Genomic DNA, 24798 nt, shown 5'->3' on the forward strand with positions numbered 1-24798 from the left:
TAATAATAATAGAATTAAAAAGGAGAGAATGTTACAGCATAGGAAGCAGTCCACACAGCAGACTCATAGCATGAAAATCACTTTAGGTAACACTCTGACCTCAGAATCAGCCTTTAAGGCTTCCTGGTGTGGCTGAAAAGCCCGGGAGAGCATTTCAGGCATGGAAAGCCAAGACACTGTGGCAAAAATGTTCTACATGAAGGATCTGTGTGAGTTAGACTCCAGTGGAAAGAAGTGGCCATCAAAGAAGGATGTACCTTTCTCTAAAGGGAGGAGAGAATTTCCACTTTGCTTATGGCCTTGTCTAAATACTGATGGAGTATGTGGACTCAGAAGGCTTCCATAGCTGATGTCAAGAGCCTCAGGTAGTCACTGACATCATACATAAGAGTGTTAATTGTTAATTAACAACAGGACTCATTGTGCACTAACTCCCCATGCAGGACCTCTGTCTTCAAAGAGTTCTATGGTGAGAGTTAACTGTAAAACTAGTTCTCAAACAGTTTTTTTTGTGTGTGTGTGTGTGTGTGTGTATGCAAATTGTTGAAATCTTTACTTAGTATAGAGTTGGTCTTCTGTGTACAAAGTTAAGTGAAAATGAATCTCAATGGAGAATGGGACTGGCAAGGGATGAGGAAGAAGAACGAGGGGTGGGAGTGTGGGTGGGAAGGTGACTATGGTGGGAAGAATAACTGTGTTCCTAAAGTTGTACTTACGAAATTTGTATTCCTTAAAAAAAAATCTGTTCTTAGAAAAAAAAAAAAAAGGAAATTTGAATGGCCAAGAGGCTCATGAGAAAAATGCTCAGGATCACTTGCCATTAAGGAAAGGCAAATCAAATCACAATAAGGTTTCACCTCACCCCAGTTAGAATGGCTGTCATACAGAAATCTACCAACAATAAATGCTGGCGAGGATGTGGTGAATACATACTGTAAACCATTGTTTATGGGAATGTAAAGTAGTGGAAGTCAGTATGGACTTGCCTCAGAAAACTGAAAATAACTATACCATGTGACCCAGCAACCCACTCCTGGGAATTTACCCAAAGAAATGAAATCAGCATTCGAAAGAATTATCTGTACCCCCATGTTTGTTGCAACACAATTCACAATAGCTAAGATATGGAATCAATTCAAGTGTCATCAACTGAAGAATGGATAAAGAAATTATGGTATAGATATGCATTGTGGAAATCTACTCATCTGTAAAAAGAATGAAATCCTGTCTTTTGCAACAAAATGTATGCAACTGGAAACCATTATACTTAGTGAAATAAGCCTGTGCCAAAAAGACAAATACCATATGTTTTCCCTGATCTGTGGTAACTAATAGAATACAAAAATGTAACGTACAAGTATGAAATCAGGAGAGAATCACAGGTAACCAAAGAAGAGAAAAAACAGCAAAATTGGTAATAGCGATAGGTAATATGTTAAGATTAAAGGTAACATTGAACTATAAACAATAACAGCTAACATTTAATGCCTTGCTTCAGTGCTTTAAGCACTTTATTACCATAACCTATGGGTAAGTGAAACAGGGGCATTATCTCTGCTTATCTGATGAGGAAACTGAGGCACTGAGAGATTAAGTTATTTGGGTGAGACCTCCCAGCTGGTTATTTAAGGTGGGCCTATCAGAGCCACAGTCTTATTTTTTGGACTCCATAGTGTACTGTCTGAACATTTACATTCTTGTCTGAGTAGTTATTCCAAATCTGCAGCTGTTCAAATGGAGGCTATTATTTTAACTGGATATCTCAGAAAAGGAATCTTTAAATACGGTGGAAGAGTTAGGAAGGGAAAATAAAAGATATTTCAGTATAAAGGAATGCTCAAAAAGGTCATTATTGAAAAAACTGTGCGTGGATTTCAGATTTTTTTGCTCCCAAATAAACTTCTTTTAATTATATTTTCCATGAATTTTTCTGAAGCTCTTATACAATATGTTCCATTTGTGTTGAAATCTAAAGTAAGAGGCTTCCCTTTCAGTGAGGACCAAATAAGAGGTAGGAAATATGATGGGAAAGTGTGAGCCTCTGATTTTTTATTTCATCCAACCATCTAGACTCGCTGATTCACAAAGGGGCTTGCCCTTAAAATGGTTCGAGATATTTAAAAGTCTCTTTGCAATAATGTGGCTCTTACTTGTCATGATTAACCAAGTTATTTCACAGTTCGGTTGTTCAGTTCATCTTAGTATGTACTAACTTTTGTGATTGGAAACTAACAGCTGTTGCTTGTTCAATGCCATGTGCCAACTGTTATTTGAAGTACTTGTTCTTGTGACAACATTATAGACTGACTTACTTATTGTCATCATAACCTGATGTTGCAGGGACACTTGTAATCAATTAAAATTCAGAAAATCAGAAGCTGAGGCTCACAATGTTTATATAATGTATTCAGTCACATGGCTGCTAAACAGGAAATACGGGATTTGAATCCAGGCCTATGTGGATCTATGGGCCACTCTCTTTCCTGGTAGTTTTTGTTCTATGGATTTCAGTGGAGAAAGGCATTATATTGAGTAGCCATATTAAACCATTACTAAAACTGTACATATATATGTATATATATATATATCACATTATAAGATTGATTAGACTATTGCCATTTTGATTGATATATTACTTTATTTTTATCTGTTAACACACACACACATGCACACACACTAAAAGGGTCTAAAGCAGTCAGGTATTGAAAGCCAGACTCTTGCACCTACAAAACCATTTCATTTCATTGCCATTTCAAACTCTTGCAGAAGCCAGCATCCACTGTGCACTGCTGAGTTCAGTGCATTGCAGAAACCCCTGAATCTGGAGTGGCAAACTGTGTGTGTGATTTTACTTTTATTTGGGGATCATGTAGAGAGCCTCACATCTGAAGAGGGAGTTGCACATGTTAGCCAAAGAGCCACCGCTAGGCATCACATACTGGCAAGAAAAGAACCAAACGGATGATCCATGAGCTCTGATACCAGATGGAGTCCACACACCTTGAGAAAGGTTGTGTCAAGCTGCAGATTATTCCTGAGGGGAGCCCAGTGGAGCCTCCTCAGATCCAATTTCTGATGCCAGTCTATCACCCAAACATTGAATCTGCTGGAAGAATTTGTCTGGATGTTCTCAAATCACCACCAAAAGGTATCTGGAGACCATCCCTCAACATCACAACTTTGTTGACCTCTATTCAGTTACTCATGTCAGAACCCCACCCTGGGGCCAGTGCTGTGGCATAGCGGATGAAGCCGCCACCTGCAGTGCCAGCATCCCATGTGGGTGCCGGTCTGCAAGACCTGGCCTCTCCACTTCTGATCCAGCTCTCTGCTATGGCCTGGGAAAGAATATGGCCCAACTGCTTGGGCCCCTGCACCCATGTGGTAGACCCAGAAGAAGCTCCTGGCTCCTGGCTTCAGATTGGCCCAGCTTCAGCCATTGCAACCAGTTGAGGAATGAACTAGCAGATGGAAGGCCTCTGTGTGTGTGTGTGTGTGTGTGTGTGTGTGTGTGTCTTGTTCTCTCTCTGTGTAACTCTTTCAAATAAATAAATCTTAAAAAAAAAAAAAAACTATCCTGATGATCTCACTGATGGTTGACATTTCCTTAGAATTTAAACATAATAAACCAACCCTCCTCAAGAACGCAGGCTGTGGAGAGGGAAACATGCAAGGCACAAACAGGGTAGAAGAGGAAGAGATGCCTGATAATCTACAAGAGGCTGATGATACCAAGTGCACAGCTCAACGCAGAACAGGAACAGGAAAGGAAAGCTGGGCAGCTAGGAGGCAGGGGAGTTTCACTTGGCTATTTAGGAGGTTTGTCTTGGTTCTAATGTATACTTACCTGGAGTGGTCTAATTTGCCTCCCTTTCCTGAAATTTTTTTATTGGATGACATTATAGATCGTATATCCTGTAAAAGACCCCAGGTTTATGTATCCTACTCTACAGTGATTCTGAGTGTAGTTTGTTTTAAAACTACATATTTTAAAACTTTTTAAACCTGAAAAATAAATTATCGTTTAATATTGAAAAGAAACACTTGTGGAAAGCAATCTAATTGTTGATCCTTTGTTTTTGGTAACATTTAAAAATTTGTTTTCCCACGGAAGAAAAAGAGAAAACACTTAGCTACATGAGATCTTACATGTAAGGTTTTTAATTCATGATAGGTTAAATTTTGTTGTTGTTTAACAACACTTAACAAAAAATTTTTGCTCTATCAGTTATGTATAACTACATGGTTTTCTCCCCATTCTAATAAAGTAAGTTGTATGTACACTTAATTCTAAGTTTGGTCCAAAGTAAAATAAATGCTGTATTCTGGTGTCTATAAGTATCTGAAATGTGTTTGTTTGGGCTGGTTTATCCAAAGCAGCCCTTTACCCGTATTTAAATTGAATGGGGGTGGGGAAGGACTGGGACAGCCAACAAAGCATGCTGACCCAGCTTGTCACCCAGTGACCTGTGAGAAGGAAATAATGAACTGTGAGTAGCTGTCATCTTAACTGTTTCTGACAGTTTGCCTTTGGGCACATCTGTGTTAGTTGCATTGGAAAGGCCTTTGTTCTTTTCCCACTAGTGACTCCGTGGAGCGCTGAGGGGTTTGCTTGCTACTGTACTCCTCACCAGCCCCTGCCTTCCCAGGGAAGCGAGCAGCTGCCACGGATCGCATTGACATTTCTCTTCATGACTCAACTTGGCATGTACTTCACTCTCTCAAAGCAGAACATTCATTTAAGGGTTCTTCAATTTTTTTTCAATTAAAATGTACTTTGATGTCTCATGAGTTTTGATACTACTAAAAAGCCAGTTATAAATACACTTAACATTATCATACTATTGTATAAAGGTAAAGGCAAAAAGAGAGCTAACCAGATGGACAGGTAATTTGAAATAAATGTATTAGAAAAACTGATCATTGTTAGTTTTTTGAATTTTTGATTATTTATTTTCCAAATTTTAATAGTTAAAAATTATATTTTCAATAGGAAAAAAATAATATAACTTAGGAAAAACATTTTTAATGTGGACATTTGATACACACTTTACTAATAATATTTGGACTAGAAGGCTGGGCTATATTTTGTTTCACATTTTCCTCTAACAATTTAAAAAGTTTGAACTTCAATCTAATAATTTAAACTTTAAAATATTACAATGTTACATGTTAATCTACTACTTAAATTAATCATTGGGAGATGTAACTTGATAAGAAACAGGTGTTTCTGTCCCCTAATCTCCTGAAGTATAACTATTATTTCAATCAAAACAAAAGCAGAACATTTTGAATAATGCAGATCATACCCTGAGAATTGTTCAAATTAAAATCAAAGACTCATTTATAAAATATAATTCCTGAGTTAGCTTTAAAGCCTTATTTACATTTTTACAATTACTATAAAATCAGCCCTTCCACTATAATTAAGTTTGGCTATGATTGGCATAAATACTGAACATTTGGTTGTCACTTTATTATATTTGTCATCCCAGCAAATCTAATTTCAAACTATCCTGAATTTGTCAATTTTTATAAGACCTTTTTTCCCTCTAATAAAATAGCAGAAATGAAGCTTGAAAGAAGTGACATGCTTTTTTCTGTATTCAAGTCTTTTATGTCTTAGTAATAGATTTGAGATATACTAGCTTAAGGAACTGTTATAGTCTCCTGTTTTTCAAACGAAGATATATTAATAGTAACAAGAAATTATTTAAGAAGACAATCAAGTCTCTGTAAGTTACAAAAGATCATATATCAAAAATTGAGTCATATTCTGATATTATTGAGTGTTTAGTTGCATATGATTTATTAGTTCTTCATGTGGTTTTGCATTTAGTTGATAATAATCATTATAGACTTCTGGGTGTTTGCTTTGAACTTTCTGTTTCTTCTGTTTAGTAAATATCAATAGAATTTTTGTAGAGATAGTGAATGCACAGGTCAGTTTTGATAATAGTCAGACTGTTATTTCTAGAACTTTTACCAAGAAAGGTGAATGTTAGTATAATATTTATTAAGTTCAATTACATTTTCTAGCAATAAAATGCCATGTTAAATTATGTAATTTTTCTTAGCTGTTGAAAGTCTCATTTTTAGACTTTTTTTAAGCTTTATTATGCTATATGTGGAAGAACATTAAATTAACATGTGTTCTATAGGTACAAATATATATATATATATATATATAATTTATTTATTTATTTAGAGAGGAGGAGAGAGGATCTTCCATCTGCTGTTTCATACCCAAAATGCCCACAATAGCTAGGACTGGGTCAGGTGAAGCCAGGAACCAAGGACTCAACCCAGATCTGCCACATGGATGGCAGGGACCCAACTACTTGAACCATTACCTGCAGCTTCCAAGAGTGTGCCTTAGCAGGAAGCTAGAATCAGGAGTGAAGCTCAGAAATGAATGCAGGTACTCTGATATGGGATGTGGGCCTCCCAGGTGGTATCTAACTACTGCAGCAAATGTTCATCCCATAATTTTGTTTTTTTTTTTTTTTATTAGAAAAGTCAGGTGTACTCATATTAGCTGATTCCTTTGCCTATTTGAGCATTGGTATATTTTAAAAATTAATTCCTATATGTTGTCTATAAATTAAAATAAAGTGACAAGTAATACAACTGTACCTGCTTTTTTGAAATCAAGTCAAAATAAGCATTAAAAGGACCATTTGTGTCTATAAGGGTATATTAATTCATATATTATAGACAACTTACAAATAAGCATTTCATGATTAATTTTTCTTAGTTGCCACAAGTTACCCTGATGTTCAGCTAGGCTGCTTAATTTTCATTTAAAAATGTACTGCTGATTTTTCTGATTATTCAGTATTAACTGTAAAGCCATTTAAGGGATAGATGTCTACTATTGTAATAGGGAAAGTAGAAAGTAATGAGTTTCTAGATTGAGTAACACAGATGGAAAAGGAGAGGGGTGGTAGAGATATTATTACATTGCCATCTACAGAATTGGATGTGGAAAGAACGCACCCAATCAAAATGACCTGTAGGTTAATTTCGTAACTTTTCTCTTTCTCTTGCCCTCTTGTAATCCATTTTTTTAACTTAATAACCATAATGACTTTTTTTTTTTAAAAACAAGATGTATTTATTTATTTGAAAGGCACAGTTGGAGAGAGAGAGAGAGAGAGAGAGAGAAAGAGAATCTTGATCTGCTGGTTCACTTCCCAAATGGCTGCGCCTGCAAGGGCTGGGCCAGGCCTAAGCCAGGAGCCCGACGCTTCTTCTGGGTCTCCCATGTGGGTGTGGGGGCCCAACTGTCGGAGACCACCACATGGCCTGAATTCTGCTGAAGGCATGCTTGGCCAGATTGCCCAGGTCATGGGTCAATGGCAAAGGTTATCTTACATATATGCTGAAGCATATAAAACAAAAGCATATGAAACAATTCTGTGGGCTCCGTAAACAGCAAGTGAAAAGTTTCTCCCCAGTCAATAATTTGTCCCCCTCACGGCTCCTCCACATTGTGTTTGTTCTCTTAATCCTAGCTGTCAAGTGAACATGTCTTTCTTGTAAACACGGAAACTCCTCGTTGTTCCCTGTTTCATTATGTCTAAACTCTCTCATCATAAAGTCCTGTTTTCACAAAACTGCACTATTTTATCATTAATGAATGAGACACATCATTGATAATAAATACTTAGAGTAACCAGACATCTGGGCCTCTGCTTCTGTCTCTGGGGGTAGATGGAGTGCCCATTGGTTTCCCCACCTTAACACCTCTAATCTGAATCTGCTTCCTTAATCTATGCAACACCACCCCTCTTTCGGGTTAACCTGATACCCTGACATTCTGGACACAGCACCCAAGTGCTTGGGCCATCTAACACTCTTTTCCCAGGCCATTAGCAGGGAGCTGGATGGGAAGTGGAGCAGCTGGGACTCGAACCAGTGGCCATATGGGATGCCAGCATCACAGGCAGAGGCTTAATATGCTATGCCACAATGCCAGCCCCTGTACTGACTTTTATATGTTGAATTAAAAGATAAATTTATTTTAGTTAAAAAATATGAAATCCATGATTTTTCATGTTGCCTCACATTCGTTAAGTCAGACCATGGGAGTTCTCAGCTCCAATTCCTCCAATGGGGTTTTTGTTTCCCATGGAGTAAGATCAGTCTTTTTTTTTTTTTTTTTTTGATCAAAACTTTATAATCTGAACATTTTGCAAACTAGAGGCAAAGGGATGAACTGAACAAACAAAACCAAACACAAACAGTCAGATTCCCCAAACAACCTGTGTTGTGTTTTTGGACTTTAAGTTGTGAATTTAGAATTAAGATTTAAACTTTAGCTCCCATTTCTCAACTTTTTCCATTGTATTCTATTCTAGTATTTGCTAATACTTGAGAGTTAATTCATGCTGATACATAATAAGCGTATATATAAATATGTATATTTTAAAAGATTTATTTATTTGAAAGGCAGAATGACAGAGAGATATGGAGAGACAGAGGGAGACAGAGAAAAAGTTTATATCTACTGATTCACTCCTTAAATGACTGCAATAGCCAGGGTTGAACCAGGCCAAAGCCAGGAGCCTGGAACTCCATCCTGGTCTCCGCAGTAGGTGGGATTAATTGGACCACTATCTACTGTCTTTCCATATGCATTAGCAGGAAACTGGATCCATTAGCAGAAACAGAGTAGCTGGGGCTTGAACTGACGTTTTTGTATGGGATGCTGGTATTGCAAGTGGCTTAACCCACTGTACCACAAACTCAGCCCCTGGGGAAGATATTTGCTATCACTGATACTCGATTTTCTCATATACAAAGGAGAAATAATGATGGTTATAAAATTTAAGTGAAATCACGAATATTAAATTTGGCCCAATTTTTAGTATGTAACAAATGCTCAATAAATAGCAATTCTTATGAAAAATCACAATGTGCTGTTACTAGTATTAGCATTAAGTGTAATATCATAAGGCTAAAAGAAGTCTAGCCTTACAGAATCTGAAGTCTTGTTGGAAAGGTGTGCATATTTTTTAATTCTTATGGGATGTGGAGAATTATGCTCCTTGGTATTTGAGTTTGTCTTTATAAAAAAAACTCCTTCAGAACTCAAGGAAATTTTTCAACTTGAAGATGTGTAAACACAGTGGAGTAACTTAGTATTGACAAATTATAGTCCTTCATAAAAATGTGGCTTTAGCATTTGTGAACAAAAGAAATTAGATGCATCAGGTCACATCTATCACCAAGTTGTAGGATATAAATAAATGTGATAATCTGCTCTTAGCAAAGTTGAAATACAGTTGGAGTGACAAAAAATTTAAGCTTTAATTACTTTTATTGTTTCTTATTACTGATGTTTAACATTAGTTTTGCAGGAAAAAAAAAAAAAAACCAGAAAATAAAAGGAATGAGAGAAACAAGAGTTGTTCAAGCAATCTTGGAAGTTTTCCATGTTGTAGAAAAATAGAATTCAAAGATAAGTTTATTTTGAGGCAAAACAATTTTTAAATGCATGCATTATCTACCTTGAATTTTTTTGAAAAAAGCTTCAAGTGCCTAGATTTCAAAATACTTTTGCACCAAAGTAAATTTATCTTTTAACTCCACCTTCCATGAACTATTGAAGTACCCTCATATATACAATCCTGGATTGTTAGTCTCTCTCTTTCTCTCTCTCCATATATGTATATATAATAGTTATATTTACAAAAATATTAACGTGTTGAGTTTTTGAGCTTGACATTGCCAATAGCATCTCAGACATCAAGGCGTTCTGTGAACATGTTTCCTCAGCAGTGTGTCCTATTATTCTTTAGCGTGAGCCTTAATTTGTGTAACCACTGCACTGCATCACAGTACTTTAAGGTGTTTCTTCATATATATGTGTGTGTGTGTGTGTGTGTGTGTGTGTGTATTTTCTCATGGTATAAAAAGCAGATAGAAACTTGAAACACAATGTAGATGTTAAATAAAAAGAATCTGAAATGGGATTTCCAAATAGCAAGTCATGAGATGGTGCCACTTCACAGATGTCATGAGTTGGAGAAAAAACTCATGTGTTTGGAAGACATTGTGGAAAAAAAGATATGAAGCAGAGTCAAGGAAGATAGTTGTTATTTGTTTTGTTTGAAAGGGAAGGGAAGAACATTCCATGAAAGGGAAACAGTATGATTCCTTATTTACCAAATGATGGCTCTGCTGACAGTGATGCTGGCCATGGAAAGCTTTGTCTTGTGGAGATTTGTCAACCAGCCATCTGAATTTGAGAGAGGATCTTTTTATATGTGCTATGCATTTCCAAACTAGGACTGTGTTCTAATTCCTATCTAAGTGAGATCATATGTCTAGCAAAAAGCTGTCATTTCAAGATAGATCATAATTATCCAAGAGGTATACATTTTCCAGGAACAACCAGAGATACTTTTTCTGTTTCTGTAACCCTTAATTTCACAGATAGCAACATTTTTCTTTTTTGGTGAGGCTGGTGAATTTTTTTTAAGATTAATATTACTCTAATTTAGAAAGTTTTACTTTAAAAAAAATGAATTCAAGTTCATGCATGTGGTTAAGACACTGCTTGGGATGCCTGTCTCCACATTGGAATGCTTGGGTTCAAGTCCAGTTTCAGCTTCCTGCTAATACACACCGTGGGATGTAGCAGGTAATGGTTCAAGTAGTTGGGTTCCTACCTACCTATATGCCTTTCTTTCAAATGAAATAAATAAGTAAATAAAATTTTAAAAAGAAAAAATAACTCTAACTCAGACACAGATAAACTCATATCTACCACCGTGGAAACTTGACAACTCAAAAAATCACCAATGCTCAGAAAAATAAGTTGGTAAAAGTTAGATCCCTTAGTGTTTATTTCATTTATGTCATATGTGGCTACTAAGATGTCAGTGTTCTCTGAATATGAGGGAGACTTTGGGAGGCACTTCATATTAGAACATTAAAAACATTCTCTTTCATAAATAGTGAAACATGAAATACAACTCAGCATCAAGAGGAGTAAACTATTGATACACACAACTGGAATGAAGGTCAATGAAATTTCCTGAGAGAAAAGGCCAATCTCAGAATCCATTTATGAGACATTTATGAATAACAATTAAAAAGCTGAGAATGGGGCCGGCGCCGTGGCTCACTTGGCTAATCCTCCGCCTGCGGCGCTGGCACCCCAGGTTCTAGTACCGGTTGGGGCGCTGGATTCTGTCCCAGTTGCTCCTCTTCCAGTCCAGCTCTCTGCTGTGGCCCGGGAAGGCAGTGAAGGATGGCCCAAGTGCTTGGACCCTGCACCCGCATGGGAGACCAGGAGGAAGCTCCTGGCTCCTGGCTTTGGATCTGTGCAGCGCCAGCCATAGTGGCCATTTGAGGGGTGAACCAACAGAAGGAAGACCTTTCTGTCTCTTTCTCTCACTGTCTAACTCTGCTTGTCAAAACAAACAAACAAACAAAAAACAAAACAAAACAACAACAACAACAAAAACTGAGAATGGTTTCCAGGGACCAGGGAAAAGGGAGATGAAGGAAGACTTGAGATTGAACAGTTAAGTTTCTTGATTGTGGTTGTGGGTACTTATGTGCTCAATTTGCATCTAGATAAATAAACACACATGAGTGCTTGCCTAATTAATGACATCTGAGCAAACACTGTTCATTGTACCAATGTAACATTTTTGGTTTTGATATCATATCACACTGGTGTAACACACAAGTGTACTTCAAAAGATTCATGTAAAATTGAATTAAAAGATAGTTATTTTAATTTTAAAAATCTTAGAATCCATGAAATTTTTTGTAATATGTATTTCCATAAAAATTTTGAAGACCCTTTCCATGATGAATTTCAAAATTGTTTTCACTAAAATAAGATTAGTTTTTAATTTCATCATCCCACAAATTTGAAGTGTTGTCATTATCACCATTGGGGAGAAGCTGGGGAAGTGTTATGGGACTTCTTTGTACATTTCTTTGCAGTCTTGTGTGAATCTGTAACTATTTCAAAATATCTACTTTAAAAAAGAAAACCAAATTTTTCCAAGATAAAATGTTAAGCACTGAAAACAGAGACAACATGCAATTGGTGAGCTCCTGGGAAAAGAAATATCTTGATGACACTCATGAGCTAATCTAGACAGGCTCAATACCCCTGAGAAGAAAAAGATATTTTTCTTAAGAATTTGAGAGCCCTTGAAAGAATAGTACTGTTAGAACTGGACGCCAAAGGTTTTTCTATCATTACAGCAATTCACAATTTCACGGTTAAAAGTAAGCTACAAAGTAGTTACAAAGTAAGTTCCTGGTTCTAACAGCAGGTGGAGGTATTAAGCATATATCTCAGAATATTTTGGTCTAATTTATTTAGAAATCTCTGGAAATCCCCTAAGAATCACAACTTAAGATCAAATTCAATAAAGTTCTGGGAAAGGAGAGAACTTTGCCTTGTATCACATGTAAGTGGATCAGATAAGAGAACTTCTCTAAGAACAGAAAACATTAAAAAGCTAAATTTGAGATTCTTTTACTTGTTTCATTCATAGGAAATGCATGTAGAAAAAAATGTGCATATGTGTGTTGTTGAGATTAGCATGCTCCATTTTTTATATAGATGTCTACATATACATATGGACAGGTTAATGAGAGTACAAATAGATATAAGTAAACATGATTCATAAAGTTTCCTATTATTATACCTAAATGTCTTACAAAATGCACTTTTCAGATTTCATTATTCCAAGGCTAAACAAAATATATATTTCATTTCTCTCTCACTATATCGCGAATACCTTAATATTCTAAACATCAGCACCACAGGATACTGTCGTAAAGCTGCCTTGTGTTAGTTATCTAAGTAGCAAAATATCAACAAACCTAGCAGCTTGAAAGATCATGCATTTACTTTCTTATAGTTCTGTAGGTCAGAAGTCCAAATGTTCTTAACTGGATTCTTCACTTAGGGCTCCATAAGGCTGAAATTAAAGTGTTGGCAAAGTTAGACTTTTCTCTGGGGACTCTGGGGAAGAATCAGCTTCCATGTCATTCCAGATTATTAGCCAAATTCCATTCCTTGTGCTTGTAAAACAGAAAGATAGAGATCCCTGTTTCCTTGTTGGCTGTCGCTCAGGTACACTCTTCAGTTCCTAAAGGCAGCCCACATTCCTTGACACCTGGCCCCTTCCATCTTCAATGGAAATAGTGTGTCAGGTCTCCTTTTTGACTGCTTTGAATCTCTGATTTTTCCTTCTGCCACAAGCTTGTGAAATTTCTGTTCTAAGGGGCCTGAAGCGAGTGGATTATGTTCACCTGACTAAATTCCTGATCTTGAGGTCAGCTGTGCCCTACAGCATAGCATAATCATGGAAGCAGTGTCTCACATTCACAGATTCCAGGGGTTACAGAAGGACATCTTTGGGAGCCCTTTTGGAATTCTGCCTACTGCCTTGCTGATATCTGGTAATGGGCAGTTGAGATGATTTCTTGGCTTATCTTCTATCTGTAAAATTCCTGCCATGGTCAACGGTAGCATAGGAAAAAATAGAGTGCCTATAGGATAATCCGAATGAGTCCAGAAATCACATGCTTAACAATCTAAAAACTCCAAAATTAAATATCACATACAATACTTAACAGGTGAATTTGGTTAGTAACACAAAGAAGAAAAATTGCAAAATTAGTGTGTGATAATAACTCCATAACCATTATGGAGTTTTCTGTAATTCCTGACTACCAGGAATCTGAGAACCCCACAACATAACCAGCGCCTATTAATGCTGATTTAGACTCTTAGTTGCAGGGACAAACTGGTTTAAGCATGAAACCTGAAAAGAGTCCAGAGGAAATATTGTCTTAGCCACCCACCTGGTATCATTGCCCTCTGTTTCTCTCCTCTCAGTTCTGCTTTCAGGATTCAGGAGGAAGGAACATGGTATCTCCAGCATTGAACTTTAAACTTTCTCAAAGGAAAAGGCCTTAAGAATCTCCCCAAACCACTCATAAAACTCTGTGATTTATATGATTTATAAAGAAATCCCTGTTAGGAATGGATCACAGTGATGTTCTGATTACATTAGAGTCAGGTTTCTGTGTGTCCCGCTCTGGATTTGGGGGTGCCCTTTCACTGGAACCACACTGGCTAGACTAAGGGAGGGCTGGCTCTTAGAGTCAGGAGCCAGAGGACAGGGAAGGAGGCTGAGCAGCACAGGCAGCAACGTCCACACCAGCGTCTTTCTCATTCAAAAGATAGCCTTGAGGATGTTTGACACCTGTGGCTTGTATGTAACGATTTCAACTCACAAGCTCACGGTACTGAAGCAGTTACAGTGTGCTGAACGTAGTATTCAAACTGTGCACTGGAAAACCCCAGTGTTCTGCTGCTCAAAGTGAATGAATGGAAGGCTTGGTCCTGCTCACAGAAGAAACCATGAGTAGATGTTTCCCCCTCATTTTCACAAAAATGCTTTTAAAATAACTTTGACACATGCCAGCATATTTTTATTCTAGAATCTCATACATGACAGCAAGATGGTGTCTAGTTTAGCATAAATTGTATATGTGGTTATTATAAATCATATATTAATATTACTATAGTCTGTGTGTTTCATTACATGCACAAGTTTGCAGACCATTTACATAGTCCTCTCCCCTCTCAAATTACAAGTGACTATTTTGAGGCCCAAAGAAGTTGAATAATTTTTTCTAAGACACCCAGCTAGTCAAGAATCCTACATTTCCATCTGGTTCTGGTACTTCTCCATACTCAATGCGTAATTATCATGTTATTATCTTAATCTTATTGTATATTGTTCGAGATTTTTTAGGCAAATATGAAGGGATATGAAAGGATAGAAAGACTAGAATTCAGTTACTAATTTTTTAATATTGAATTTTATTAGAACATAAGCTGTGTTTGTTTAAAGGTTTATTTATTTGATAGAGTTACAGACAGAGAAAGTGAGGGATTTTTCCATCTGTTGGTTTGCTCCCCGGTTGGATGCAACAGCCAGGAACTAGGAGCTTATTCCGGATGTCCCATGTGGGTGACAGGGGCCCAAACACTTGGGCCATCTTCCACTGCTTTTCTGTTTTTCTCAGGCCGTTAGCAGAGAGCTGGATCAGAAGTGGAGTAGCAAGAACATGAACCACTGCCCATATGGGTTGCCAGTGTGGCAATCAGTGGTTTTATCTGCTACTTCACAATGTTGGCCCCTAAAATAACTTACTTAATAAGGTGTTTGGTCACAAAATTTAGATTCTAGGCTTAGTTTTATTAAAGATTTAGTTGTTTGAAAGGCAGGGAGAGGTGGGGGTGGAGAGAAAAAGAGAGGCAGAGAGAGAATCAATCTTCCATCTGCTGGTTCACTCCCTAGAGTGAATGCCAGGAGCCAGGAACTCCATCTAGGTTTCCCACATGGGTGACAGAGACCCAGGTACTTGAGTATCTTCTACCTTCTTTCCCAGGTGTATTAGCAGGAAGCTGTATCAGAAGCAGAATAACTGGGAGTCCAGTGGGCACTACAGTATGGGATGCTGGTGTCACAAACAGAGGCTTAACCTACTTGCCACAACGCTGGCCTCCAGGCTCAGGTCTTTAGTCCAACAAGTCGTCACCTTTTAGTGTTTTTGCTTCTTTTATGTTTCACAGCATGTTGGTTCCTCATAAAAGTCATCTGATGGCAGTATGCGAATGTGGTCAAGGAAACACTAGAGTCAGACTGCATGGTTCTAGAGTCTACCCTTGACGAAGTCTTTGTATACCTTTGTTTCAGTTGTCTCTTCTATGTGCAGTAGAATTCCTTAGAGAGTAATTATGAGGATTAAATGAGATAACCTACCAAATCAAGTGGCAGCGTATTATAGTAGTTAGGACATGGACTTGAGAAGAAAATTCCTGTGTCTCAATTCTTACCACTGTGTGATCTTGATCTAGTTATTTAGCCTCTTTGCTTCTGTTTTCTAATTTACAAACTGGTAAGAATGATAAAATTAACTTAACAGTTTTGTAGCTGGATTAAGTGAATCAATGGTTATAAAGCATTTAGAGTAGTACTGGCACAGTCAGTGCAATGTATGTATAATAAATGAGTAAGTGCTTTGAAATAGTGCATAGGACATACATAGTAAGTGTTCATTGTAACATACTTAAAGCAGTCCCTGTGGTACCTTGTTTTCATTCATCCATAGCACTGATCACTGTCTGAAATGTCATTTTTTACTCATTTTTGGCATCTTATATATCTATCCTTTGCCAGTGTAAACTGTATGAGGATAGGGATCATCCCAACTCTTCTACTCCTGCACACTGAATGCCTTGAACACAGCCCAACACAAACACTAAAAACTTAAGAGCTGTTGTTGAACGAATTAATGATCAAAACCAACAATATAAATAAAGTGGGTGGTTGGCCTACTGGCTGACACTGGTTAAGACACCCACATCCCTAATTACTTGGGCTCAATTCTGGACTCTGGATCCTGACTCCAACTTCCTGCTAATGCAGACCCTGTGAGGCAGCAGTTTGACTCAAGTAGTTGGAACCCTGCCACACCTATGGGAGACCTGGATTGAGGTTCTGGATCTTGGCTTTGACCTGCTTCATTCCTGCCATTTGGGAAATGAATCAATTGAGAGCTCTCTCTCTCTCGCTCATTCTCTCTCTCTCTCTCTCTCTCTTTCTCTCTCTCTCCCTGAGGTAGGGCAAACAGAAAAACCCCTAACAAGGTAAGGATAAATCCCCTTATATATAATATATGGATATATGATTGCCACACTTTAAATGTGAGCTATACTTTTAAATATGATGCTGGCACATGATAATGCCTCGGGATGAAAAATCTTTTTCTTTTCAGTCTTTATCTGTATTTATAAATGACACACTTATAGATATCCTTGGTTGACTGTGCTAATTTGGCATTTATGACATGTATCAAAAATGTGTAGTTTTTGTTTAGGATCTTTAACATACTGTAAATACCTCCACCGCAGTGTAATTGAGATCTTTTCTCCATATCCGCATGAGCGCATGTGATGCCTTGGTGTTTCACCACATTAACCCCACAGGAGTTGCAGTTTCTTGATGCTGTTGACCTAGCTTTTCTAGCTCACAGCTGCTTCCTGCTATAGTGTCTGACCTCTGGGGTAAAATAGGATTTAGGACACTTTCTCTTTTGTTTAGTGTTTTTTATTTTTCTCCTTCTGAAGGATGACTAACTGATAAAAAATCAACTATATGAGAGTATCTTGTATTTGAACACTAGAAACTCACAGTTCTAGATTTTAAAGGGTTAAACCTCTAAGTACTGATAATGTCACAAATAGTAGGACTTTATTCATGCAAAAATCCTTTTTGCTTTTCAATAGAAAAAATTTGAGCCTTTCATTGCTATCAGTTAAAATCATGTCTGAAATTAGCACATGTAATTCAACTATTTCATAAGTTCCTTCTGTGTGACAGTTCCATGCTAGGCAACTTTGCATACGTTCCCTTCTTTAATATTATAGAAATTCTTTGATGTAAGTAATATTTTACCATTTTTAATGACAACAATTATGCTAAAAGAAATTGATTGTTGTTCTAGTATCAACCAGTAATTGGAAGAACTGTGTCTCCGATGCTAGCATTCAGAAATTAACTTACTCTTCCTTCCACTGTAGCAGTGACATCAACATCTCTTGGAGACTTGCTAGGAATGAGTTTCGGGTCCCCTCTGAGTGGAATGGGAATGGATGAAATACAAGTCTGTGTGCATCCTCCAGACGGTCTGGGGCCCACTGTGCAAATATACAAATGTCCCGCATTCAGCCTAGCCAGGTAGATGACTGGATGAGTTAAATGACTTTCATTTTTTAGAAGATGGGTAGTATTTATAACATCTTCAGTACATATTTTCTTAAGATACAAAGTTCTGTTGTATCTGTTTCTATAGACCCTTATTTTACTTTTTCTATTTGTATAAGAGGCAGAGATAGAGATACATAATTAATCAATAGATAGACATATAGATAAATAGATACATACACACAGATAGATAGGAAGGCAAGAGCACTCCTGTCTGCTGGTTCACTGCCCAGATGTCTGCAACAGCTTGGACTAGGCTGGGCTGGGCTGGGGCAGGGCCAGGGCCAGTGCCAGCACCAGAGACAGGAGCTGGGAACACAATCCAGGTCTGCCATGTATGCAGTAGGAACCCAGTTACTTGACTCCCAGAGTCTGCGCTGGCAGCAAGTTAGAGTCAGCAGGCAGAGCTGGGAATCAAAAGCAGGTGCTTTGATGTAGCATATGGATGTCTTATCTGCTTGGCTAACTGCCCACTTCTAAGTTTTTGGTTTGACTATTTCTTTGTATAACTATATCTCTACCTTCAAGTAGCCAGAATTATTACCAATAGATTTCTTGAGATTGATTACTGCTGTCATTTGACCTATTTTTATTTGATACCTGATAATATTAAAATTTTCTTTTTATGATTTTATTGTTAGTCTTCATGCTCTGGGGTTGGTTTTTCAGAATTACAGCTCTGAATTGACCTGTCCCTAAAAGCAAATGAGTACATCAATTTATATACCCCCCCTTGTATCTTGGAACTTTCCATTTTATTAATTATGTATATTTGTAAAACAGTTACCATGAGCAAGGCAATATTTTCAGTGCTTGTTATTAATAGCAATTTCCTGGTAATTTCTTCTAAAACACTTATTGTCAGTTATCTTCTATAAATATTCTCTGATATGATACTCATGATCTTTGTGAATGTAATACTTTCTTGAATATTTCCCAAATTTTTATCTTGTTGTCAAGAGAATTTATCTTAGTTTTCAAAAATTTCACAGGTAGAATTCCTGATTCTTTCCCCCTTGGTCTTTTTAAAAATATTAGTAAAATTTATTAAGTGCTTACCATAATCCAGGCCAGGGATTCATTTTACATTCATTTCCATAAGTATTTAGATATTAAAGCTGTTCCTAATTCATAAATTAGGGAACTGGGTGACAGCAAGTAGAATTAGTCCAAGGTCAAAGAGTTGGTAAATGGAAAAGTCAGGATCTGAAACAATCATAACATAGAGCACGACCTTTCAAACATCATATTGCCTATTGCATTTTAAAGCAATATGTTTTAATAGCATTGCCTACTGCATTTGTTAGGAAAATGGCGCAGTTTTATCTATGGCACAATCTATACCTGACACCATCCTAGGCTCTAGCCCCCTGCTGCATTGCTGGAAGCCAGGTGGCCACATGGCCCAACCACCAGTGCCAAGCTCCACCCCCATCCTAATGGGATTCGTTGCTCCTGCTTCCCTGCCCGCCCTCCGGCAAAGTTTTAAAAGGGCCTGTTCCTGAACACGTGGCTCTCTTGGCTCTTCTCTCCTGCTCTCTACTCTCTCCTGCTCTCTCTCTCTCTCTTCTCTCCTCTGTCTCTCTCTCTTATACTCTCCTTCTCTCCCTTTTTCCTTCTTCGCCCCTTCCCTCCAGTCTGCTGGATTTCCCCCAATAAGCCCTTTCCCTTACTCCGGTGTTTGGTGTGTTTTGTGACTGCATAACAGCATTTAACTCATTCTTTTGCATACATCCCCTTAAAATAAAACTTTATTACATTTGTCCTTCGGCTTTCTCCCTTCAAATACAGGTCTTCAAAACAAAGCAAAACAAAACCTCTAATGTGTAGTTCAGTAAAACCAGGGACTGTAACCTATTGTGCACACTGCTTATCAGAGTAGGGGATTTAATGAAGAATGGATAAATGAAAATAATAATTTTGGAAATAATTTTATTTGGCATTTTATATTAATTATCATATATTAAATATCCACAGCAATAACATCATAATGTTGATTAAATATCAACATTTGAATGTTCCTTCCTCAAATTATGCAATTAGACTTTTTTTGCTTCAAGCTTCTAAATTTGTTTGTCTCTCTTTTTCTTTTCAAAAATATCTCTCTTCAGGTATATCCAAAGGAAGGTGCTTCCAACAATAGAATTGTTCCCCAGGAGAACTCTCCAGTGTTAGAGCAGAGGATTTGAATCAGGTTCACTATTTGGGTCCTCTACTGTGCACTATTAACCAGAGATGCATTGACACAAAAGGCAGTGAGCCTGCTGAGGCCGGAAAGTGAAACAGGTCAAACAAAATGATTTTTGGATACCTTTCCCTCTCAAAAATCTGTTATGAAATCTAGAATTGACCTCTAGTATATCTTGTTTGTCAAATGACCCAGAGAATCACCTTTGCGTCTTTGTAATAGCCACAGCCTAGACAGATTATTTTAATACCGGACTCGCCTTGAGTCTAGTTCTATTTTTCAAGGATTTGATGGAAACTTCTAAACATGAGAGCATGCACAAAAAGGAACGAGATATGTTTTTGAGTTGATTTAAAATATATAGTAAGTAATTAAGAAAATAAAATGAATGTGGTATTAACAAGAATGAAACAAATTAACAATGTTCTTCAGGTATCCACATGTGTGCTTATACTCATTAACTAAACTCTATTCTGTGTTCTTAAAACCCACTAAAGAAAGCACTAATGCATGCCTGAATCACCTTTAATACTATGATGGCACCCATATGGGTGCCAATTCTAGTCTGGCTGCTCCACTTCCTATCCAGTTCTCTGCTAAAGGCCTGGGAAAGTAGTAGAAGATGGCCGAAGTCCTTGGGCCCCTGCACCCACAAGGGAGAACTGGAAGCAGCTGTGAACTGCCAGATGGAAGATTTTCTCTCTCTCTCTCTCTCTCTCTCTCTCTCTCTCTCTCTCTGCCTCTGCCTCTCTGTAACTCCACCTTTCAAATAAATATTTAAAAAAAAAACTATGATGAAGGGTGAGAAATGGTTAGATAAAAGTCAGAATTAAAGATAATCTTGATCAGAGTAAGATATTCACGTGCAAGGTAATTCCATGTATTAGGCAGAGCCTGCTTGTTCCCTAAGGGAAAACAAACAAGCCATTGTTAGTTGATAGTGAGCAGTCTTGGAAAGCAAGGTGAGTTGTAGAACTTCATGGAAAGAAATCTTTTCAGAAATGCCTTGGAGAAATGAAAATTTTGAAAGTCGGTGGGTTGTGGCCTCTCAGCATGCCCCATACGTGTGCACAGTTGAAGATAACTAGAAATCCTGTTGCCGCACTGGCTGCACTCTCGAGTAGAATCCACCTGTGGATTCAGAGTTTTAAAACCTGAGGACTGGGGACAGGCATTGTGGCATAGGGGGTTAAGCTGCTGCCTGCAACGCTGGCATCCTCTATGAGCTTCTGTTCAAATCCTGGCTGCTGGGGCTGGCACTGTGGTGTATCAGGTAAGGCCACTGCCTGCAGTGCTGGCACCTCAGATGGGCACCAGTTCAAGTCCTGGCTGCTCCACTTGCCATCCTGCTTTCTGCTATGGCATGGGAAAGCAATAGAAGATGGCCCAAGTCCTTGGGCCCCTGCACCCGCGTGAGAGACCAGAGGAAGCCTCTGGCTTCTGGCTTCAGATCTGCTCAACTCCAGCTGCTGTGGTCAGTGCGGCCAGTTGGAGAGTGAACCAGCTGATGGAAGACCTCTCTCTCTCTCTCTCTCTTTCTGTATGTGTGTGTGTGTAAAACTCTTTCAAATAAATAAATGAATCTTTTAAAAACAAGCAAACAAATCCTGGCTGCTCCATTTCTAATCCAGGCCCTTGCTAATGCTCCAAGGAAAGCAGTGGAAGATGGCCCAAGTACTTGGTCCCCTGTCACTCATGTGGAAAACCAAGATGGAGTTCCAGGCTCCTGGCTTCTGTCTGGCCCTTTCCTGGCCATTGCGGCCTTTTGGGTTAGTGAACCAGCGAATGAAGGATCTCTGTTTCTCCCTCTGTCCCTGTGGACTCTTTCAGATAAATAAATAAATCTTTGAAAAGCAAATAAACAAAAATGGGGTTAGTAGGAGCTACTTTAGAACTTGACTGTTCAAACTCTATTCCTTGGAGCCTTAGCGTTCAGGAACACTGACGTGCACCTGCTGGGGAAGCTAGACAACCATTGGTACTCCACTACCTCAACAGGAGTATCTCTGCTTTACATATTGAGCTTCTGCAGAAGGAGTGCAGAGTTGTGCTTCAGAATGTGAATGCTGTGGTCAGGATGCATCAGTCCAAATACTGGATTTCTACTCACCAGTTGACCTTGGACAAGTTATTTACCTCTCTGTCTCTCACCTTTCTGTATCTGAATAATGGTTAAAATAGTGATACCTGCCTCTTATAATTAGATTTGTACCTGGTGCAGAACAAGCACATAGTAAATAGCTCTCTGAGTTCTGCTAAAATAAAAAGAAAAGCAAAATGTGAAGCCCTGGAACCATTAATTTTAGGATATTTATAAAATGTAGGGGTTAAAAAATACAACAGTATAAGGACCCCATCCGACTTCTGTTATTTGTAGCACCATGCATTTTATTCCACACCGTGCATTTTAAATAATATGCACTAATTATATTTTATCCCTCATTTTATTTGATATTCATAAATGTCTGTATTTGGGTTATATTTTTGAATCTTCAGGTGGTCAGGAGGCAAGTGGGAAGACACTTGTATAATTTGCTCTTTATCATATTTGTCAAAAGACTTAGGTGGGTTAAGCCTTAGAGATGGTGTTTTCAGAATGATGACGATAATGCTGCTGATTATCTCTAAATAATGGTCAGAAGAATTAGGATTCTTCTCTATGAAGTGAGAAAAACAACTGGTGATTTAATAATGAACATCATTTTAAGAACACACATAGAATGTGGTGAATCATTTTTCCTTTTCTCAAGCATAAAGTAAATAAAGGGAATAAATAAGCACTCACTTGAAGCACATTCAACAAACGTCTGTCACTCACCAGATATTCTGCTAGGTGTGGGAAGATACAAGATCATTCTCAAGAAAATATATAGTTTCTCAGATGAAATATTCACTTCCCACAAAGAAACTTCAAAGTGGTTACTTAAAATAGAGTTGATTGGTGACAGAAAATAAGGAATTTTTTTTTTTTTTGACAGGCAGAGTTAGACAGTGAGAGAGACAGAGAGAGAGAGTTACAGACAGTGAGAGAGAGACAGAGAGAAAGGTCTTCCTTCCGTTGGTTCACTCCCCTAATGGCAACCATGGCCGGCACTGCGCCGATCCAACACCAGGAGCCAGGTGCTTCCTCCTGGTCTCCCATGCGGGTGCAGGGACACAACCACTTGGGCCATCCTCCACTGCCTTCCCGGGCCACAGCAGAGAGCTGGACTGGAAGAGGAGCAACCAGGACAGAATCTGGCGCCCCAACTAGGACTAGAACCTGAGGTGCCAGCGCCGCAGGTGGAGGATTAGCCAAGTGAGCCACAGCGCTGGCCCAGGAATTATTTTTAAAAATCAAGTGGAGGGGGCAAGCTGAAAAAGCACAAGAGCCAATCTTCAAAAATCTCTCAATGGCCCAAACTAGAATAGTTACATATAATTATATGCCCCAAAACTAAAATAAATAGTCATAGATTTATACTGACATAAATACATTCCTGAATTAAAAAGTGAGTAGGAGAGAAGGAACAACTCATCTTTACAGGAGAATTCCAGTTGTAGAAATTATCACCAGGAATGAGACATACTGATGTCATGGACCTTCTGAAATGATCTGATTTGATGGGCACAGACATCTGTGATGTTCTTCCCTAAATCCGTTACCTTAGTCTGATTATGAGAATACGTCAGACAAATGCGAATTGAGGGATATTCCAGTGATCACTTTTCTTCAGAAGTGTCAAGGTTTTGAAATAAAAGGAACTATTGATGAGCTATCATAGGGTTGGAGGAGATGCCACCTGCAATGTGGTATCCTGGATTGAATCCTGGAAAAGAAAAAGGGTAGTAAGGGAAGGGAAAATCTGATGAAATCCAAATAAAACCTGAAGTTTAGCTAATGGTATTGTAACAATATTAAGTTCTTAAGCTGTAATGGTAATTGGACAACAGTTATGGAAGATGTTAACACAAAAGGAAACTGAGTACTATTTTCACAGCTCGTCTTTAAGTCTAAAATTATCTCCAAATAGAGTTAAAAATAAAAGTTTTTTTTTAAGAATTCTGAGTCAATTCTGAAACAAACCAAATGCAGAAACCAGAATCTACCCAAAGAATTCTGACCTTGTGATTTTGTGAAACTTTTCTGCTCCTGAACCGTGTGTTAGAAATGCATTACTCATTTTACTCTTCACCGAAAATGTCATGTTGCTCTGAGTCAGCTAATGTGCCTATAAAATGTATGCAAAATGTGTAGATGAAAGCTGGACAAGGAAACTTTTTATTAGTATAGAATAATCATTAACAAAAGCTCCATTTAGAATATATTTCATAGCAAGATATCTTCCTTCTTTCATTTAGCCTGTGAGTGAGGCTACTGAAACATTTGAAACCTTCAAGTAATTAATGGCCATTCCCACTTGGGAGATAGTATTCCCCAGAATCTGAATGCGGGAAAGATGTTAAATGTCATAAACAAAGAAACAAAATAAGCACTTGTAAAACATACAGACACACACACACACACATGTACACGTTTTATTTCCTGGTAAGTTGTCTAGAATTGCCTTTGGACAAAGGTTTTTCTACCTCTCTATACTTGAAACCTCTTTAGCCAGCTTTGTAGTGTGAGCAGTTTTTGTGCCTGTAATTATCAGACAACATACAATCTTGTGCATAAATCATTGCTGCTGCAATTAGCTCATTTACCACTTGTGCTGTGGAGACAGAGGAAGCTGTCCCTCCCTAAACAGCTGGGATGGAATTGCTGGAAGGGCTGTCCGTCCCTTTTGATAAACAGGC

At 38.0% G+C, this 24798-nt stretch overlaps 1 protein-coding gene and 1 pseudogene across 9 annotated transcripts in view; both read left to right on the plus strand.

Annotated features, from left to right (window-relative positions):
* DCDC1 (doublecortin domain containing 1) overlaps positions 1–24798 on the plus strand; it is a 553166-nt gene that overhangs the window by 350780 nt on the left and 177588 nt on the right. The gene's annotated exons all lie outside the window — the stretch shown is intronic.
* LOC149128358 (ubiquitin-conjugating enzyme E2 T pseudogene) overlaps positions 2868–24798 on the plus strand; it is a 73858-nt pseudogene continuing 51927 nt past the window's right edge.

Source organism: Oryctolagus cuniculus, chromosome 1 (assembly GCF_051225735.1).
Source record: "Oryctolagus cuniculus isolate XC-2025 breed Fujian yellow rabbit chromosome 1, ASM5122573v1, whole genome shotgun sequence".
In the NCBI taxonomy this organism is placed as follows: domain Eukaryota; kingdom Metazoa; phylum Chordata; class Mammalia; order Lagomorpha; family Leporidae; genus Oryctolagus; species Oryctolagus cuniculus.